The following is a 20,241-nucleotide window of genomic DNA, read 5'->3' on the forward strand; positions in this document are numbered from 1 at the left end:
GAGTAACTGTCAACACCTTGCGGGGCTGAGCTTTATCTCCGCCGGGTCGCCCCAGACCCGGGAGCCGCCGTCCGCGGCCCCGCCCGCTCACCTGCTGAGGCCTGCTGCGCCGCTCCCGGATCGGGGCTCCGGAGCTCGCTCCCACCGCAGGCCCGGGCCCGAGGCCGGCCTCCCTCACTGGAGCGTGGCGCGAGTTTTCGCTGAGGAAAGGAAGGCGGCGGCGGCCGTGTCTGGTTTGCAAACCAGGGAGCAGAGCCGCGGTCTCAGTCGTCGGTTTCCATCCCCACCAGTAAGGCCCGGTGTGACCCCAAAGCCGCTCTCCCCCACCGGCACCCACCAAAATTAAATAAACGCAGCTACTTGATACTAGGTCTGTGGCATGTAACACTCTGTCTCTCTCTCGGGCTATTTTTTTTTCTGTTTTTATTGAATCACTGAGAGATACAGTTACAAAGTTGCCCGTGATTGGGTTTCAGTCACACAATATTCCACACCCAAGCCTTCGCCAGTGTACCTTTCCCTCCCGCCACCTGCCTCCTATGGCAAACACCGTCCCCCCCTCCCCCTCTCCCTCCCTCTCTGTCCCATTTTAGACATTGTCGTTTGCAATACAGTTATTAAAAGGTTATTTTGTGTTTCACTTCAGCTCCTTTCAACGTTTCTCCCCTCATCCCTGCTAATGCTCTTTCAATAACTGATTTCTTAGAAGTTGATTTTTGTTTGGGGGTTTTTAGGAAGGGATGAAGGATTTTAATCAACCTGAATGAAAGTAGCCAAGCAAACTAATTTTTCTTACCTAGTCGTGTTTAGGAGCCTTAATGCCAGTCTTAAATATTTTATAAGGTGTTAGGTGGAATGGTGACAGTTTAAACAGACATTTGGCGTTTCTTTTCATTTTTCTAAATATAGGCTACTTTTTTTTTTAAGCCTACTTTTTAAATTTAAGCTGCCTTACGTTTGGGGCATAAATTTTTGCTTTATTGTTTGTTTCCGGGGCCACACTTGGTGGTGCTCAGTGCTTAGTCCTGGTTCTGTAGTCAGGGCTAACTCCTAGAGGTGCTGACCCCATGGATCTAAGTGGGGTTGGCCGCTTCAAGCAAGTGTCTTTACCCTATACTACCTCTCTAGCCTCTAAGCTTTTGTCTTTTTACACCATGACACAAGGGATCCACTCCTACACCCTAAACCTGTTGATGAGACTGAAAAAAAAACATACTTGTCACAAAAAAGAAAGTAATAATAGAGAAATAAGGGAAGGAGGTAAGCTGATGATCACAACCAAACCTTACCATAATTCAGTCACATGGAAAACTCTTTTGCAAAAGTCAAAATCAGTTTGTTCCTTATTTTTTCTTTCTAGCCCAGGACAAATGATTTTCAGAATTTAAACAGTTCTTCCCTATTTGCTATTTCTTAATAAGAGAGAAGTCAGCATTTGTGGAATATAAAATAACATAAGATGAGACTAACACTCAAGGATAGTAGAGACAAGGGCCAGAAAGCTTGCTCCATGGATGAAAGCCTGCCTCATGAGCTGGGGGAGAAGGCATATTCCGGTGGAGAAGGGATCACTAAGTCAATGATGATTGGAAGGATCCCTGGGGATGGGAGATGTGTGCTGAAAGTAGATAAAGGACCAGACATGATGGCCTCTCAGTATCTGTATTGCAAACCATAATGTCCAAAAGTAGAGAAAGAGTAAGAGGGAGACTGTCTTCCATAGAGGCAGGGGGAAGGATGGATTGCGGGTGGCGGGAGGGATGCTGGGACACTGGTGGTGGAAAATATACACAGGTGGAGGGATGAGTGTTCAACCAATGTATGACTGAAACTCAATCATGAAATCTTTGTAACTCTCACGGGAAGGAAAGAAAGGAAAGAAAGAGAAGAAAGGAAAGGAAAGGAAAGGAAAGAAAGAAAGAAAGAAAGAAAGAAAGAAAGAAAGAAAGAAAGAAAGAAAGAAAGAAAGAAAGAAAGAAAGAAAAAGAAAGAAAGAAAGAAAGAAAGAAAGGAAGGAAGGAAGGAAGGAAGGAAGGAAGGAAGGAAGGAAGGAAGGAAGGAAGGAAGAAAGGAAGGAGAGAAAGAAGGAAAGAAAAAAGAAAGAAAGAAAGAAAGAAAGAAAGAAAGAAAGAAAGAAAGAAAGAAAGAAAGAAAGAAAGAAAGAAAGAAAGAAAGAAAGAAAGAAAGAAAGAAAGAAAGAAAGAAAGAAAGAAAGAAAAAGAAAGAGAAGTCAGGGGCTAGAACTATTAGTAATAAGCCAGCTGCCCTCAGTTAAAGTCCCTGCACTGTCTATGGTCCCTGAGGAACACTGAATTTGATATGAAATCCAAAAAGAAAAAAAAAATCAAGAAGTTAGAAAGCGGGGCTGGAGTGATAGCACAGCATTTGCCTTGCACGTAGCTGATCCGGGTTTGATTCACACATCCCATATGGTCCCCTGAGCACCACCAGTGGTAATTCCTGAGTTCAGAGTCAGGAGTGACCCCCTGTGCATCGCCAGTGTGACCCAAAGAGCAAAAATGAAAAGAAAAGAAATCAGAAAGCATTCTAGTCGACTACTTTACTTTAAAGTGAAAAACAAAATAAATTAATTATATAAAATAAAATGAAAAACAGATTGGAGATCTGGAGCAGCACAAAAACAGCCCCTCTGCTCCTTAAAGACTATGATCCGGGAGGTCTACTAATCCATTTTGGCACCCAGCGGCTTCTTATAGAAATGCATCTAGACTGTGAACTGAGCTAAAATAACAGAAATCCAAAACCTCATATAATCTTCATTCTCAGCAATGGAAAACAAATTATCAAATGATGCCTTTTCAGCAGGTTTGATTGTTGGGGGGAAATTCCAAATAATAACAGTGAGTTCTCTGTTGAAATATTGAAAGTATTCAAAGTATAGCGAGAATAAAGTGAAGATTGTTAGCCACTCAGGTTGGGGGGAGGGGCTGGGAAGGGGGTATATTGGGGTTCTTGGTGGTGGAACATGTGTACTGGTGAAGGGATGGGGTTTGATCATTATATGACTGAGACTTAAACCTGAAAGCTTTGTAACTTTTTTCACGGTGGTTCAATAAAATAAAAATTAAAAAATTAAAAAAAAAAGAAATTAAAAAATAAAAGGTGACTTTTATGACAGAAAAAAAACACAGATTGGAGAGATAGTATAGCAAGCAGGGCACTTGCCCTGCACCTCAGTGATTTAGGTTTAATCCCAGCTACCCTACATGGTTTCAATCCTAAACCCTGTCAGATGGAGTGATCCCTGAGTTTAGCCCCAAACCAAAAAACTAAATAAATAAAAATGAAAAATGAGAGAAGCGGCAGGCATTCTAGTGAGCAACGCGGCCCGGAAAATGCTCCGGACCCAAACTGGGGCCAACAACACCGGGGAGCCGGAAGGAGGAGGTGCAGCCAGCACACCTTCTCCAGATGGAGCCCTGGCGACACTGAGCAGCAACTAACACGGCTCGGGGATTCGGGACTGGGACACATCCGAGCCACGCGGCCACTAACGCTGCCGCGCAACCTTTTCTAAAACCTGAAAACATACAATCTTTTAATGGAAAACTAATTATCAAATGCTTCCTTAATAGGGTTATCTTGTTTGGGGGTATAACTCCCACAACAATAGTGAGTTTTGTGTTGAAATATGGGACGTAATCAAGGTGAAGAGAAAATGAAGTGAAATTCATCAGTTACACAGTTGGGGTGGGGGGCGGGGGGTATACCGGGGATTTTGGTGGTGGAATATGAGCACTGGTAAAGGGATGGTGTTTGAATACGGTATAACTGAGACATAAACCTGAGAACTCTGTAACTTTCCACATGGTGATAAAATAAAAATAAAAATAAATAAAAATTTTTTAAATAAAAAATGAAAAAGCAATAATGAACCACTGTATTTCATGGAGATCTAAGAAATCATGAACTCTCCATTATTTTGCATAACCTCACCCACACCCCCAGCAAAAATAAAAAAAAAAAAAGAAACAAAGAAATGGCCAACTGGACTATTCCATGCAAATTTTTCAAAAGACAAATCCTGAATTCAGAGATGTTGAACTATGTAAAAACAAGGGCTCACCCCAGAACTTCACACGTGTTCTACCTGTTACAACTCTGGTACTGCTAAAACAAAACATAAAAAGAAAGACAAGAAAAATGACATACTAGATGAACTCTTAGAGTCAGGTCTTTAGGAAATACCCTAATGAATGTTTTCTAAACCGGGGTTTTCTAATTTTCTCCCTGGAGACCACCTTTCTACCTAGAAATGCAGTCCTGGCAAGTGCTGCCAGAAAACCACAGATTCATCGCTCAACTGAGTGTTTAATTTCTGGTGCTAACCACCACATTCAGTTACAAGGGGTCACAAACTTTTTTGAAGAGACTTGATCTGGGTGGGATGCATAGCACATAGGTTAAGGCATTATCTTGCAGCCAGCTGTCCGGGTTCAATTCAGGACACTGCATACGGCCCCTGAAAACCCCCAGAAGTGATCCCGGAGCATAGAGCCAGGAACAAGCCCTGAGCATCAGCGGGTATTTCCCTTTTCCTGCCAAACACACACAAAATAAAGAAGCTGAGTTCTAAATAAGGAACAGATCCTACATCTTCAATTCTCTGGAAGAGCAAACGCACATTCATTATTAGTCTATGACTCAAACTTTCAGCAAAGCTAATAACTTTAGAGTTTGTCAACAAATGGAAACCTGCCACATTTTCTAGAGCAGTGTTTCTCCAATTGACTCAAAATTCTATTTTATTTTTTTAATAGAATAGGCTAAAATAGATTAACTATAAAAGACCAGCATGCTTATCGAATTAGTACAAGAAATTCTGAAACTTGTATTCAGTTATTAGGGGAAGGTAAATGTTTCCTATGTTTTGATTTAAACTCTTTCTTACTGTGGTTATATACAAGTGGTTTGAAACAGAATGTTCTAGAGCAGGACTTTGTACATTTTTTTTTCATGACCCCTTAATGTCTGAGACATGCCACACAAGTGAGCACTGCTGGAAATAGCTTGGAATCCTTATGGGGTTGACTTTTGAATAAATCTTTAGTATGCATTCACAAACCTTTTACTGCTGTTAAGTAATTCCCAAACCCCACATTCAGGTATCACTGTATCACTGTCATCCCGTTCCTCGATTTTCTCGAGTGGGCACCAGTAACGTCTTCATTGTGAGACTTGTTACTGTTTTTGGCATATTCAATATGCCACAGGTAGCTTGCCAGGCTCTGCTGTACGGGCAAGATAGTCTCGGTAGCTTGCCAGGCTCTCCAAAAGGGGCAGAGGAATCGAACCCGGATTGGCTGTATGCAAGGCAAACGCCCTACCCACTGTGCTATCGCTCCAGCTGGACTGGGCTGAGCACATTCAGGTACATGACCTTTATATGGGATGGTGATTCCCGACTCCCACATTCAGGTACATGACCCCCATATGGAATGGCCAGTTTAAGAAGCCAGGTTCTAGAGAACAGACAATATGTAAAAGATACCATCTGGGCTCGGCACTGCTATGCTTTCTCTTAACTTTGAGAACAGAAACTAAAGCTAAGAAAAGAGGACAGATTGCCTTGCCTTATCTTCTACTTCAGTCCCATTTTCTTATTTGGTTGTTGCAAATAAATGGTCGTATACTGAAATGGAAAACATAATGAGAGCAAGGAGCCTAAGTTACAGACTTCACTAATTAGATGTGTGACTAGATAAATTACTTTCTGCTGATAAAAGTAGGGAGTTGGCCTACTTGCTCTTTGAGGGATGGTAATCAACCTTTTTCCCCCCAACAGATGATACTCACATTTGAAACAAATAACTTATGCAATAAATTTAAGATTATGCAAACTCTTGTCAAACTAGCTGTAACTCCTTTTTAGTCCCACTCAAAAAAGGAGAAGAAGAAGAAGAAAAAGAAAAAGAAGAAACAAATGCAATTAAAATGAAAGTGAACACCTAGGAAAATGGTGGTATATTTTTTTATGGCCTTCAAATTTTTTTACTGTTGTCAATAAGTTACTCATCGAGACTAATTTTTTTATTAAATAAAGTAATGAGTTTGGTATAACTAATTTCAACAAATGGTTCATTAGTGCATTAGAGTTGAAATATAAATGCACTTAGATCCTTTCAGATCTAGTCTAAGATTCTCAGAAATAATTTACTGTAGCACAATGTAAGTACATAAAACAGAAACTACATTATTCAATCTTGCACTATAGTGAATAATATTTAATAATTCCCATGTGCTTTGGTAAGAAAAACTCTTCAAGTTTGCTGCTCTTAAAATGATTTTAAGAATAGTATTTGGGGGCTGGAGTGATAGCACAGTGGGTAGGGTGTTTGCCTTGAATGTGGCCAAGCCAGGTTTGATTCCCAGCATCCCATGTGGTCACTCGAGCACTGTCAAGAGTAATTCCTGAGTGCAAAGCCAGGAGTAACCCCTGTGCATTGCTGGGTATGAATCAAAAAGCAAAAAAAAAAAATTATTTCAAAAATAATACTTCTCATTGTCAATATAAGAATATAAGTAACTATTTTCAACATAAGTAACTATTTTCTGGGGCCGGAGGGATAGCACAGCGGGTAGGGCGCTTACCTTGCACGTGGCCGACCCGGGTTCGATCCCCGGCATCCCATATGGTCCCCCAAACACCGCCAGGAGTAATTCCTGAGTGCAAAGCCAAGAGTAACCCCGAGCATCGCTGGGTGACTCAAAAAGCAAATAAATAAATAAGTAACTATTTTCTTATAACTTGGTTTCATAAGATACTACATTTGGAGTCAGATCTCAGTGTGAACCTTAGGTATGTCACTTAGCTGGTTTGCTTAATTTTTCTGAGCCTCAGTTTTTCATTTCTAAATTGTGGAGATGGGGTGGTAGGATGGTGTTGGAGAGCTCATTCGACATGGGTTTGATCCCTGACCTCACATATAGTCTTCCGAACCCTACCAATATATCCTGAGGATGCAAAAAAGCACAGTAAAAATAACATCTGTACCTATATATTCATTGCAGCACTGTTCACAATAGCCAAAATCTGGAAACAACCAGAGTACCCTAAAACAGATGACTGGTTAAAGAAACTTTGGTACATCTACACAATGGAATACTATGAAGCTGTTAGGACAGATGAAGTCATGAAATTTGGTTATAAATGGATAGACATGGAGAGTATCATGCTAAGTGAAATGAGTCAGAAAGAGAGGGACAGACATAGAAGGACTGCACTCTTTTGTGGAGTATAGAATAACATCACATGAGACTGACACCCAAGGACAGTAGATACAAGGGCCAGGAGCATTGCCCCATAGCTGGAAGACTGCTTCATGAGTACAGGGGAGAAGATGGAATAGTGAAGGGATCACTAAAAAAATGATGGCTTGAGGAATCAGTCAGGATGGGAGATGCGTGCTGAAAGTAGATAATGGACCAAATATCATGACCTCTCAGTGTCTGTGTTGCAAGCCATAATGTCCAAAAGTAGAGAAAGAGTATGGGGAATATTGAAATCATTCCTGAACACAGAACCAGGAGTAGTAATTTTGAGCACAAGTTCATATGGCCCAGAAAAAAAAAAACAAAATAAAGGAAAAGGGAAGCTGTAAATATTTAGTGATTAAATCAGAAATAATTTATAGAGTTCTTAGCAATGATTCTAGCTTGAGTGCTCAATAAAGGTTAACTCTTAATTGATATGTCTCCGTTGTATTGTCTTGTATAATAATAAGAGAGCCTAGCAAGCTACCCGTGGCATATTCGATATGCCAAAACCAATAACAATATCGGGTTTCTTTCCCCTGACCCTGAAAGAGCTTCCAGTGTGGCAGTGTTGGGAAAGATGAGTAAGGAGAGGCTCCTAAAATTTCAGGGCTGGTACAAATGGAGGTGTTACTGGCGCCCATTCGAATAAATCAATGAAAAATGGGATGACAGTGATACAGTGATTGTCAATAATCTTCACTCAGAATTTACCTTTTGTGCCTGCTGTTTAATTATAAATTTCCAAGAATGAGAAGAGTTTTTAAACCAGTTTGAGCACTTATAGACATAATAGTCTTTCCCACAGAATATTTTTCAACTCTGACCAAGAAATAAAGAGACTTGGCTTGAACATCGCCCAACTTTTCTTTAGTCTATCTAATTAGATACATTGCCAGGGATTGCTAATGAGGATTTTCAGTTAAAATACTTATTTTCTGGAAGAAGGCTAATATTGACAGCAATCTCAAATGTTGTCTTTTTTTTTTCTTTTTGGGTCACACCCAGCGATGCACAGGGGTTCCTCCTGGCTCTGCACTCAGGAATTACTCCTGGCGGTGCTCAGGGGACCATTTGGGTTGCTGGGATTTGAACCCGGGTCGGCTGTGTGCAAGGCAAACGCCCTACCCATTGTGCTATCACTCCAGCCCCTCAAATGTTGTTTTTAATACAACTTCAAAAACTGTGGTGGATTCTGTTTTTATTACTGATAATGTGACACGCTCTAGACAGTAGTTCGTTAGGAGATGTGAAAATACCAACTTCTTTAAAACTGAATGCATGTCCTCAGCTCAGTCCCTGCGTCTTGCAGTGCCTGCCTTGAGAAAAAAAAAAAATGTTTCCAAGTGGGTCTCAAAATCAAGAAATACATAAAAGAGATCTGAAAATGACCTTTATTCTGAAATGGTTCACAGTAACTGACCCAGCAGCTACTAACATGAAAAAAAAAAAGAGTAAAGCATAAATATTTGCTATTCTAAATTACAGAGTATTTGAAATTGCTATGCAGCATAATCTCTCAAATCACCTAAAGTAAATTTTCTGCCAGCAGATTAGTGTGTGGGTGAAAAGTAAAAAGCTGGAGGCCAGAGAGATAGCTCAATCTGCTGAGCACATGCTTTGCATGCAAGAGCCCTGGGTTCAGTCCCTTGAGCACCACAGGAGTGACCCCAAGCACTGTTGGGTGTGCCCTCCACAAAAGAAAAATAAAACAGTGGACCAGAGATAAAGCACAAAGAGTAAGTACACATGCTCGCACCTGGGAGACCTGACTTTGATGCTTGTCATTCCTTGCTTCCTCCAGGGCCATGCTAGAAGAAACCACTGAGTACTATTAGGGGTCACGCCTCTCCCCACCAGAATAAAAAAGCAAATGCTATAAAAAAAATTAAACTTTTGTTTTAGAAAATAGAACAGCCAACTAGGTCATCAGTAAACATCCATCTAAAATTTCTATTTAAAAGTGATCTTTAAAAAAAATCTACAAATTAGCTTGCAAAATATTTGCATGTTGATTTAATTATGTCTACTTACTCTTCCTTTAAAAAAACCACTGTCATCCCATTGCTCATCAATTTGCTCCATCGGGCACCAGTAACATCTCCATTTTTGAGACTTGTTGTTACTGTTTTTGGCATATCGAATAGGCCACAGGTAACTTGCCAGGCTCTGCCCGTGTGGGGTAGCTTGCTGGGCTCTTCGAGAGGGGCGGAGGAATCGAACCCAGGTCGGCCACGTGCAAGGCAAATGCCTTACCGCTGTGCTTTCACTCCAGCCCTTTAAGAAATAGCATGGAGGAGCCAGAGTGATAGGACAGTGGTTATGGCGTTTGCCTTGCAATGCGGCTGATCCAGGTTCCGTCCCTGGCACCCCATATGGCCCCAAAGCCCAGGTGGGAGTGATGTCTGATACTGGTGTAATGAGGTTGAGATCTGAGGTCGGGTAAACCATACACATGGAATTTGATATTGGCTGATTGTAAAGTTGGGAGCTATTAACAACTTTGTAAATTACAGTACCTTAATAAAAAAATATTTTAAAAAAAGAAATAGCATGGAATAATAGATGGGCAAAGGCAACAGAACCTTGGAGTTGGCCTATATAGGCCAACAGAACTGGCCCATAGAACTGAATTTACCAAGGTCGGGAGAGGGGAAAGTTGAGCAAGTGACCCACTGATGAAGAGTGGGGTGTGGAATGCTGTATGCATGAAAGTCTATCATTAACAGTAATGTAAGTCACAGTACCTAAAATTTAAAAGAACACTTTTTAAAAAAGTATTCCTCATGGAAAACTTAAGTTATAAACAAACCATCACGTAGAATTCTAGTTTCTATTTCTGGCAATATTTTGGGCTAAGCAACTCACACAGTGATCGCACCAAAACCTAGTTGAAATGTTGAAATATATTTTTGAATTTTATTGAATATAATAATGAACTCGAATAAATTATTGAAGTAAAAATGAAATTTTTGTAGAAATCTAGAGTTGAGAATAACCCTAAAGCCAGCCTATACCCCAAAGTCATTTGTCAGTTAACATGAGCCTTTGACAAAACAAACTCCTGACCTCATTTATACACATACACACTCATACCAATTAAGTTCTAAGGATTATTCAGTAGAAAATACATGCTCTTTTATATCTGGCATACCTACTTCCATAAGTTTACATTAAAAATTAACAGTCTTAGAGAGATAGTAGACTGAAGCGATAGCACAGTGGGTAGGCGTTTGTTTTGCATGCAGCCAACCCAGGTTCGATTCCTCCGTCCCTCTCAAAGAGCCCGGCAAGCTACTGAGAGTATCCCCCCCCCCCCCACGGCAGAGCCTGGCAAGCTACCCATGGCGAGTTTGATATGCCAAAAACAGTAACAAGAAGTCTCACAATGGAGACATTACTGGTACCCATTGGAGCAAATCGATGAACAACAGTGCTACAGCAGAGGAAGTAAGGTTCTTGCCTTGCATAGGCTGACTGGATTTCTATTCCTGGAACTACATATGGTTCTCCTTCGTGGTCAGGAGTAATACCTGAGGGCAGTTCCAAGCCCTAAGCACAGCAGGGTGTGGCCCAACAGCCACATAAAGAAAACAGAAAAGAAAATCAGCTATCCTAAATGTACCTTACTGTTGGTAAATCATTTCTAAGAAACTGGCCACATTTCTGCTCTCAGACAAAGGTAAAATTTGAAAGTAAGGTTTGAAAATATGTACCTTCCCAAAAATGGGGGGGCGGAAATGTACCCATAAAAAGAATGTCAAAAAGGGGCTGGAGCAATAACACAGCGGGTAGAGCGTTTGCCTTGCATGCGGCCAACCCGGGTTCGATTCCCAGCATCCCATATGGTCCCCTGAGTACCACCAGGAGTGATTCCTGAGTGCAGAGCCAGGAGTAACCCCTGTGCATCACCAGGTGTGACCCAAAAAGCAAAAAAAAAAATAAAAATCAAAGAAAAAATATTTGATAAAATATAATTTAAAAATTTAAGTATGAGTTATTAAAATGTAAAACTCAGCAGAAAATTTCACTGGCACAGCAGAAGTACATTTTTGGGGTTTTTGTTAATTAATTTTTATTTTTAAAAAGTATATTTTGTGAAGAAATTATCTGAAATGCAATAGAAAATAATTAATGAAAAACATAAAAATGACTTCAAATGACATGGAAGACTTTGTGAGAAGACCTAAAATACATCAAATTAAGGCTACAAGGAAAGAGTAAATGAATAAAGGAAATATTTGACAAGATAGTGCTTAAAATTTTCCAAAACCTACGAAAAACTTCAACCCAAAGATTCTGGAATGACCCTGAATTCCAACTAAATTAAGAAATACAGTTCTACACATTGGCAAATCATGTTGAAACTATAAAACACCGAACATGAGCAAATCTTAAAAAGGAGCAGAAAAATATACCAATTACCTTCCAATATCAGTAATTGACCAGTAACAGTAGAAAGCAAAAAGCAGTAGAATTATACCTTTGAACGGCCAAAAGAAAGTGACATTTTGGGGCTAAAGCAATAGCACAACGGGTAGGGCATTTGCCTTGCAAGCGGCCAACCCAGGTTCGATTCCCAGCATCCTATATAGTCCCCTGAGCACCGCCAGGGGTGATTCCTGAATGCATGAGCCAGGAGTAACCCCTGTGCATAGCTAGGTGTGACCCGAAAAAAAAAAGTGACAGTCAATCTAGAGTGCAATGTCCACTAAAAATATCTTTCAAGAATAAAGGCAAAATAAAAGCATTTTCAAGCGAGCAGACATTTTCTGCCTGAGTCTTCTTTGTCTAAATATATGTCTTTATTTGGGGGGAGCTGTGATGTGACCCAAGAGGTAAAGCACATGCTTTGTACATGGCAGGTCCCAAGATACATCTGTGTACCACATGACCCCATGCACCACTGTAACACCAAACCCCTAAAAACTGTTGTGTATGGGTCTTTCCCTTCCTACAAATAAAATGTCTTCCTTGCATTATTTTAGCTTTAGAGAAAACCCAAATAATTCAAAATTTTAGGTCTAAGAATTGAGACTAAGTGAGGAACATTAGAAATGGTAAATGTCTGCATAAATTTGAAATCTATTGACTATGAAAAATAATTGTTAAAACCATTGTAATGATGTCTGTTTTCTGAGGGGCTAGAGACATATCACGGTGGTAAGGTGTTTGCCTTGCACACAGCTGACCTCGTTTCAATACTGACAGGATTGATCCCTGAGCCCCATCTGGTATGATCCCTGAAAAATTAAATAAATGAAAATACAACATCCAGTTTCTTGTTTTATATGTTTACTTTAGCTTTTGGTTTTTGTCATCACATGCAGAAGTTCTAAGCGGGCTACTCCTGACCTGGTTTTATAGATGCTCTTGGTGGTGTCCAGGGGACCAAATCATACCTAATATTACACACAATTTTCCCGAGTTCATAGCATGTACTTCAGTCTGTTGAGCTATCCCTGTGCCCCAAATTTCTATGCTTTTAAAAGAAAAGCTAATAACTATGTGCCTTACCAGAAAAAATGTCTAGTAAAATTCTTAACTTTGTACCTAATATTAAACAGACCTCATCAGACCAGTCTTTTCCCTGTTCATATAAATACTTCCACCTTACACATGCTTAAAAAAAAAAACATTGAACATTTTTCTTCTTCTCCCATCTATATAAGCAAAACTATATTCATAATTTATGATATCATCTTTTTAAAAGATTGTACTGATGCAGCGTTTTATTTTTATTCATAATGACATTTCAAATCTACATAATGTTCCAATGAAGATGATTATTATTAATAGACTAATAAATTAGCCTATTTTTAGAAGATCGTGATTTAGTGTAATAAAAAACAGAATTATATACTATTTTCAATAACTCTGCAGTATTAATAGTTCTCACCACAGAAGTCTAAAGAGGAAAGTTCATCACAACAAATTATATAATTATGTATTCGCAGGTTAAGGACAATTAAGTCTTATTGAAAAGCTCTGCCTACACTTTCCACCCACATGGCCTATTCAAAATTAGGTGCATGTTATGACTTTTAACACCATCTCTGGAAATAGTTAGAAGTTTATGCTCAGGGTAGAAGGATTGACTCCTGAGTTTTAAACAGTTCAGATGCCATCAGAAACTGCAGATGAATTTTTGAAAGATGAATCCATTTCTTTCTGATAAGTACATAGACTTAAATTCCCAGTTGTAAATATGATTTTATCTTAATTTTATATGACTGCATAAAATGATGTTTATATAACTACTTAAACAAGGTTAAGAGAAGATATAAGCCCTTAAATATATCATTGTGATAACTATAGTATAAAAATTTTTTTTTACCAAAGATGTACTTTTGTTACCTCATGAAATTGTTACCTAGTGAATGAAATTATCCAAAACATGTATTTATGTAATACTTTCTTGATAAAAACAAGATATATAATCTCACTGCAGATGTCAAAATGTCTTTTATTAATTTACATATATAACATAAAAGTATACAAGTATAGATTATTACAGTTAGCTTTGATCCATGCTTTATTTGTATATATATGCATATATATATATATATATATATATATGATTTCTGTGAGGTTACAAGGAATTAAATCTCATAGACTAGGGGCCAAAGAGATAATACAGCAGGTAGGCAGGGTGCTTGCCTTGTATGTGGCTGATCTGGTTTTGATCGCTGGCATCTCACAGGGATCCCTGAGAACAGCTAAGAGTAATTGCTGAGCACAGAGCCAGGAGTAACCCCCGAACATTGCCATGTGTAGCCAATAAAAACAAATAAATAATTTTTATAGATTATATTATACATTATTTCTCTCAATTTGTTATCTTTCACTTCGGGCGTTCAAGGACTATCCCAGTACTACGATGTAAAGAAATTATCAGGGCTGGCAAGACAGTTTTAGCCTTGCATGCCACTAGCCCTGGATGGATCTTTAGCACCAAATATGGTCTTCCGGAGCACAAAGCCAAGAATAAGCCCTGAACCCTGTTAAGTGGCCTAACCTCCACCCCCACCCCCAAATTAGTTAGTATCTGTAAGTTATCCCACCTCTTTGTGAAATAAATGCAAAACGAGCAAGGGCCATGACTATACATCAGCAGCTTCAGAAATCACTTGTGCTATTCTCTTGCAGGTGTGAAAGTGCCACAAACACTCAATATTAGCAACTAGCAGCCATCACTCCAGTTCTCCCAGTAAGCACAGTCCCTAATTAGAGGCCTATTGGTGATCTCTTAAATATTTTAGTGTCTCTTTTGTACAGCTCCAAAACATTGATCCCAGAGATGGCAAGGTAGAAAATGAAGGTACCCTCCCTATACTATAGCATCATCTTCATGGATCCTGTTGATAGTTTCCCCTAATTGGCTTTAGTCAATTCCTATCAGAGCCTAAACTTTGCCTGCATCCCTATATATAAAGTTAAAGGAAACCCCAATCCCATCCCTGGTCATTTCTTTTAACCCCTGACTTCTATAAGACCCTCAGGAATGCTGAAGAAATAGGTCAAAGGCCTAGAGTGCATGCTTTGCATGTAGGAGGCCAGGTGCAAACCCCAGCACTGCTTGATCCTCAGGAATATCTCCTAAGTTATGGATCACTGTCACTGTCATCCCATTGCTCATTGATTTGCGAGTGGGCACCAGTAACGTCTCCATTGTGAGACCTGCAAGCTACCCGTGGCATATTCGATATGCCAAAAACATAGTAACAACAAGCTGTGGATGACCAACAAAAAATATTTTTTTTAAAAAATGAATAATAAAAGATAAACTTGTAAGGGAGACCTGAGGGTCAGAGATGTAGGAAGAAAACTAAGAGAATGTGATAGCATAAAATCTAAAGAGAGGGGCTAGAGCGATAGCATAGCCGGTAGGGTGTTTGCCTTGCATGTGGCCGACCTGGGTTCGATTCCCAGCATCCGATATGGTCCCCTGAGCACCACCAGGGGTGATTCCTGAGTGCAGAGCCAGGAGTGACTCAAAAAGAAAAAAAATCTAAAGAGAATTTCTGGCCCCACAAGAAGTCAAACCAAGGAACACACAAAGAAGTTGCCAATTGCTAAAGGCTACAAAGGTGGAGAAGGTATGTTGTAGATCTAGTGCTAAAGTAAACATATGACCCCAGCACTCAATACCTGGACACTGGAAATAAGCAGGCAGAGATGCTCTGAAGATGTAACCAGCTAGGTTGGGGCCCTGGCAGTTTCTTAAGCTGGAATATCAGTCTGTGTTGATGACTCAGAAGCTATAGTGGGCTCAAGTGCAAAATAGTGATTTTTAAAATAAAATCTTTTATTATTGCAGAAGTTGTGTATGCATGGTAGAAAGTGAGAAACTATATATAAACAAGAAAAGAAAAACATCCAAATTCCCCAATCCAGAAACTACTACTATTAACAGCTTATTGCATATCTTGCCAGATCTCTATTGATACATACTATGCTTATAAATAAATATATATTTTGGGGGCTGGAGCAATAGTACAGCAGGTAGGGCGTTTGCCTTGCACGCAGCTGACCCGGGTTCAATTTCCAGCATCCCATGTGGTCCTCTGAGCACCGCCAAGGCTGATTCCTGAGTGCAGAGCCAGGAGTAACCCCTGTGCATTGCCGGGTATGACCCATAAAGCAAAAAAAAAAAAAATGTATATTTTTAACCAAAATAGTTTCATATTCTAATGCAGTTTTGTAGTCTATTTTTCTACCTTTCCAAGTCAATGAATTTTCATCTTATCTTAAATCCAGACATTCCCATTACACTAAAGATATCCTTACTCTGAAAATTAATAAGGTGAGTACCCTGACCATAGACCCCTGAGTACCCTAAAATTAAGGAATTAATGTTTTTCTTTCATGCAGAAACCATATTTGATGGTAACCAAATAGCTTCAGATAGTAAAGGCAGTTTTTTACTTGAGAAAATCATAAATTAGAAGGAATGATGGAACTAGAATTATTTTACACGTTTACTGGTTTGTTCCCTTGCTATCCTCCCTGGGCACATGTGGTGGCGCTGAGTTTTGAACTTGAAGCCTAATACGAGGTGGGCAAGTGCTTTATGCTTCTAAGCCACATCTTGTGCCCTGCAATTTTTATTTCAAGTATTGTCTTATGTAAACAATTTCAACATGTGTTAAAGCATCAGCTTTATGTTTCAAGAAAAACTGGGTAACTTTATTAATTAATTGTTTTGGTCTATTTGCATCACACTGAGAGATGCTCAGGGGTTATTCCTGACTCTGCACTCAGGAATTACTCCTGGCAGTGCTGAAGGGCCACATGGAATGCCAGGGATCGAACCCAGGTGCAAGGCAAGTGCCCTACCTGCTGTACTATAGCACTGGCCCCCAAACTGGATATCTTTAAAGCATCAAAAATTATGCTACATAAATTGCTTCTGGGTCACAAATTAATAAAATAAGGATGAGACTGTCATATCTTTTATTCTGAAATCAGTCTAAGCTTTGACAATTTTACATTATCAAAGGGCATAAAAGATGCTCATAAAAGCATAAATTACCCAAATATTGCATTCCACAGCATCTACTTGACTCCAACAAATTCTTATATCAAATATCTTCCAAATGAAGATTTCTCAAAACATAATATTTATAGGATAAGGAGAAAGTACAGAGGTTAAGGCATTTGCATTGTTGACCCCAGTTTGATCCCTGACAATGCATAAGGTCCTCTAAATACTGCCAGAAGTGATCCTGCATAAGCCAGAAGTAAGCCCTGAGCACTGAAAAAAGAGTCATGTTTGCATCTATTAAAAGTCAAAGAGGGGTCAGAGACATAGCTCAAGGGGATGGAGCAGATGTTTTGAATTTAGAAGAACTTGATTTGATCTCTGGCACTACATGGTTCCCCCAAGCACTGAACCAGTAATCCCTGAGCACCTGTGGCCCAAAAATATAAAACAAAACAAAAAGTCATAGATAAGATGCTCTGCATTGATAGTGACACTGTGGACCAGAAAAATAAGAAGTAAATATATATAATACTGTTCTGTACTACGGATCTGTTTTGTTATACTAGAATTCATTCCACATAAGAAAAACTTAAGGCGAGAGCACTGGTCTAAGGCACAGACTCCATATATTTCCAAAGGAGGTATGACTGGATGTTTCCTTGAATTGAAAACACAACTCTGCAATGGAGTAGGCCTCCTGCCTGCTGAAGAAATGAGATGTGGAACTGGGCTGTGTGGGGGCAGGGGGAGGGAGTATATAGAGTTGCAAGTAAAACTGCTTTCAGGGGCTGGACCGATAGCACAGCAGGTAGGGCATTTGCCTTGCACACGGCCGACCCGGGTTCAATTCCCAGCATCCCATATGATCCCCTGAGCACCGCCAGGAGTGATTCCTAAGTGCAAAGCCAGGAAGTAACCCCTGAGCATCGCCGGGTGTGGCCCAAAAAGCAAAAGAAAAAACAAAAAACTGCTTTTATGGTCAGAGGTTATACCTGTCTATTTATCTTCTATTAGTCTCATAAATCAAAACACCTTGGTATCATTAGAAGATTGGTAAAGTGTATGCCCTGTGGGAAATTTGTTTACAAATGAGTGGAGTAAAAATAGTAATTATGTGCAGAATTCGATACTCCCAAAAGAGAGTAATTAGGAGAGTTTCTATTTCTTGCATTGTTTTATACTTAAATATCATAGGACCAGGATGCTTAGGTGGTATGAACTCTTATGTATGATCCCTGACAAGATGTGGCAATGTGAGGATCACAGGGTGGCACCAAAGCAGCACCACAAACAGTCCTAGCCACTGTCTCATCAAGCATGGCTGAGTGTGGTCCCTTTAGAGTAGGGGGAAAAACAATAAAATGGACTTTTTAACTCCACATTTTCAATGGGGAAAAGAGATTTTATGAGGTCATAGAGCAGTACAATGATAGAGTTTGAATTGGAACCTTTTTTTTTTATTGAGTTGCTATGAGATATACAGTTACAAAGCTGTTCATGATCAGGTTTCAGTCATAGAATGATCCTACACCCATCCTTCCACCAGTGTTCATTTCCACCACCAGTAACCAGTTTCCGTACCACCACACTCCCTCCTCCAGCCTGCCTCTCTGGCAAGTACTTTTCTTCTCTCTCTGTCTCTGTCTCTCTGTCTCTGTCTCTCTGTTTCTGTCTTTCTGTCTCCCCTTTTGGGCATTATAGTTTGCAATCCAGACACTGAGGGATTCCTTTACCTGCTTTCAGCACACAGTTCTTATTCAGAGTAATCACTTTCATCTATCTTTGTCCTAGTGGTCCCTTCTCTACCCCAACTGCCTCTCCCCCAAGCACTTGAAGCAGGCTTCCAATTGTGGACAAATCTTCCTGGCCCTTATTACTACTGTCCTTGGGTATTAGTCTTCTATTATGTTTATTTATATCCCAGAAATTAGTGCAATCATTCTGTTTGTCCATATCCTGATTTATTTTACTCAGCATGATACTCTCTATGTCCATTCATTTATAAGCAAATTTCATGACTTCTCTTTTCCTTACTGCTGCATAGTATTCCATTGTGTAGATGTATCATAGTTTCTTTAACCAGTCATCTGTTCTTGGGCAGTTCGGTTGTTTTCAGATTTGGACTATTGTGAATGATGCTGCAATAAACATAAAAGCACAGATGGCATTTCTGCAGTGTGCTTTTGGGCTCTGGGGTATTTTCCCAGAAATGATATTACTGGGTCATATGGAAGCTCAATTTCTAACTTTTTGAGGAATGCCCATATTGTTTTCCAGAAAGCTGGACCAGTCAGCATTCCCACCAACAATGAGGGAGAATCCCTTTCTCCCCATATCCATGCCAGCACTGGATGTTCTTTGAACTGGAACTTTAAAGTTCAAGATCAACCCCTATAAACTATTCTACTTCAATTACACAAATTTTAATTTTCAATGCTGTTTCTGGTGATTGTTTTTGAGCCATACCTAGCATTGCTCAGGGCTCACTTCTGGCTCTGCACTCAGGGATCACTTCTGGCTGGACTTGAGGGACCATATGTGATGCTGGAGTTTGAACTCGGGGCTGTCAGATGCCAGGCATGCGCCTTACCCACTGTCCACTTATCCAGCATCTGAAGTGTGATTTTTTTTCAGATGGAACTGAGTGCTCCTCACACCTGGCCATGTTCAGGCCTAATCTCTTTTTTTGGTGGTGGTGGAGGGGGGGGTGTGGAGTGGGAAGATTTGGGGCTACATCTGGCAGTGCTCAGGACTTACTCCTCAATTCTGAACTCAGGGACCACTTCTGGCAGACTTGGGGAACCATATGGGATGTTGGGGATTAAGCTCTGGTTGGCCTCACCTAAGGCAAATGTTCTACTCACTGTTTAACCAATCTGACCTTCCAGGGACTATTCCTCTGACCTGGGTGCTGAGGGCTTGTCTCTGGGCTATTCCCAGGGTAACGTGTAGTACTGGGCATTCAATCTGTTTCCCTCACACATAAAACATGTGCACTAATCCTTTGGGTGATCTTCCTGATCCCTTGACACCAATCTTGAGATTTTTCCTTGGACATAATAGTAATATTGACTTTCAACAGTTTCAAGATTCTCACTGCTGACCCTACTGGGTAAATCTCTGCAGAAAGTGAAAGTATTTGATTCTTGTCAAATAATTGCAATGAAGAAATAAAACATTAACAGAATATTTTTTTCCCAGATAACAGTCAGTGCTATTCAAGGCAAAGCCTAAACTTTTACTTGACATTTTTGCTACTTTTTATGAATTTGACAGTTGTGCATTTGGAATCTGTTCAAATTCTATTTGTAGCTGACTCATGTGAATGCCAAGGAGATCAGTACATCTGCTTCTTAGCATCTCTGGAGTAATCTGTATTTGCAGAATGAGTTATATAAATTTGAACATGAAAACGTGCTCAATCGGATTTACTTACCACAGGTCATATGATATTAAGCTTTTCAGGGTGGTTTAATAGA

This window comes from Sorex araneus, chromosome 10 (assembly GCF_027595985.1).
Source record: "Sorex araneus isolate mSorAra2 chromosome 10, mSorAra2.pri, whole genome shotgun sequence".
NCBI classification, from domain to species: domain Eukaryota; kingdom Metazoa; phylum Chordata; class Mammalia; order Eulipotyphla; family Soricidae; genus Sorex; species Sorex araneus.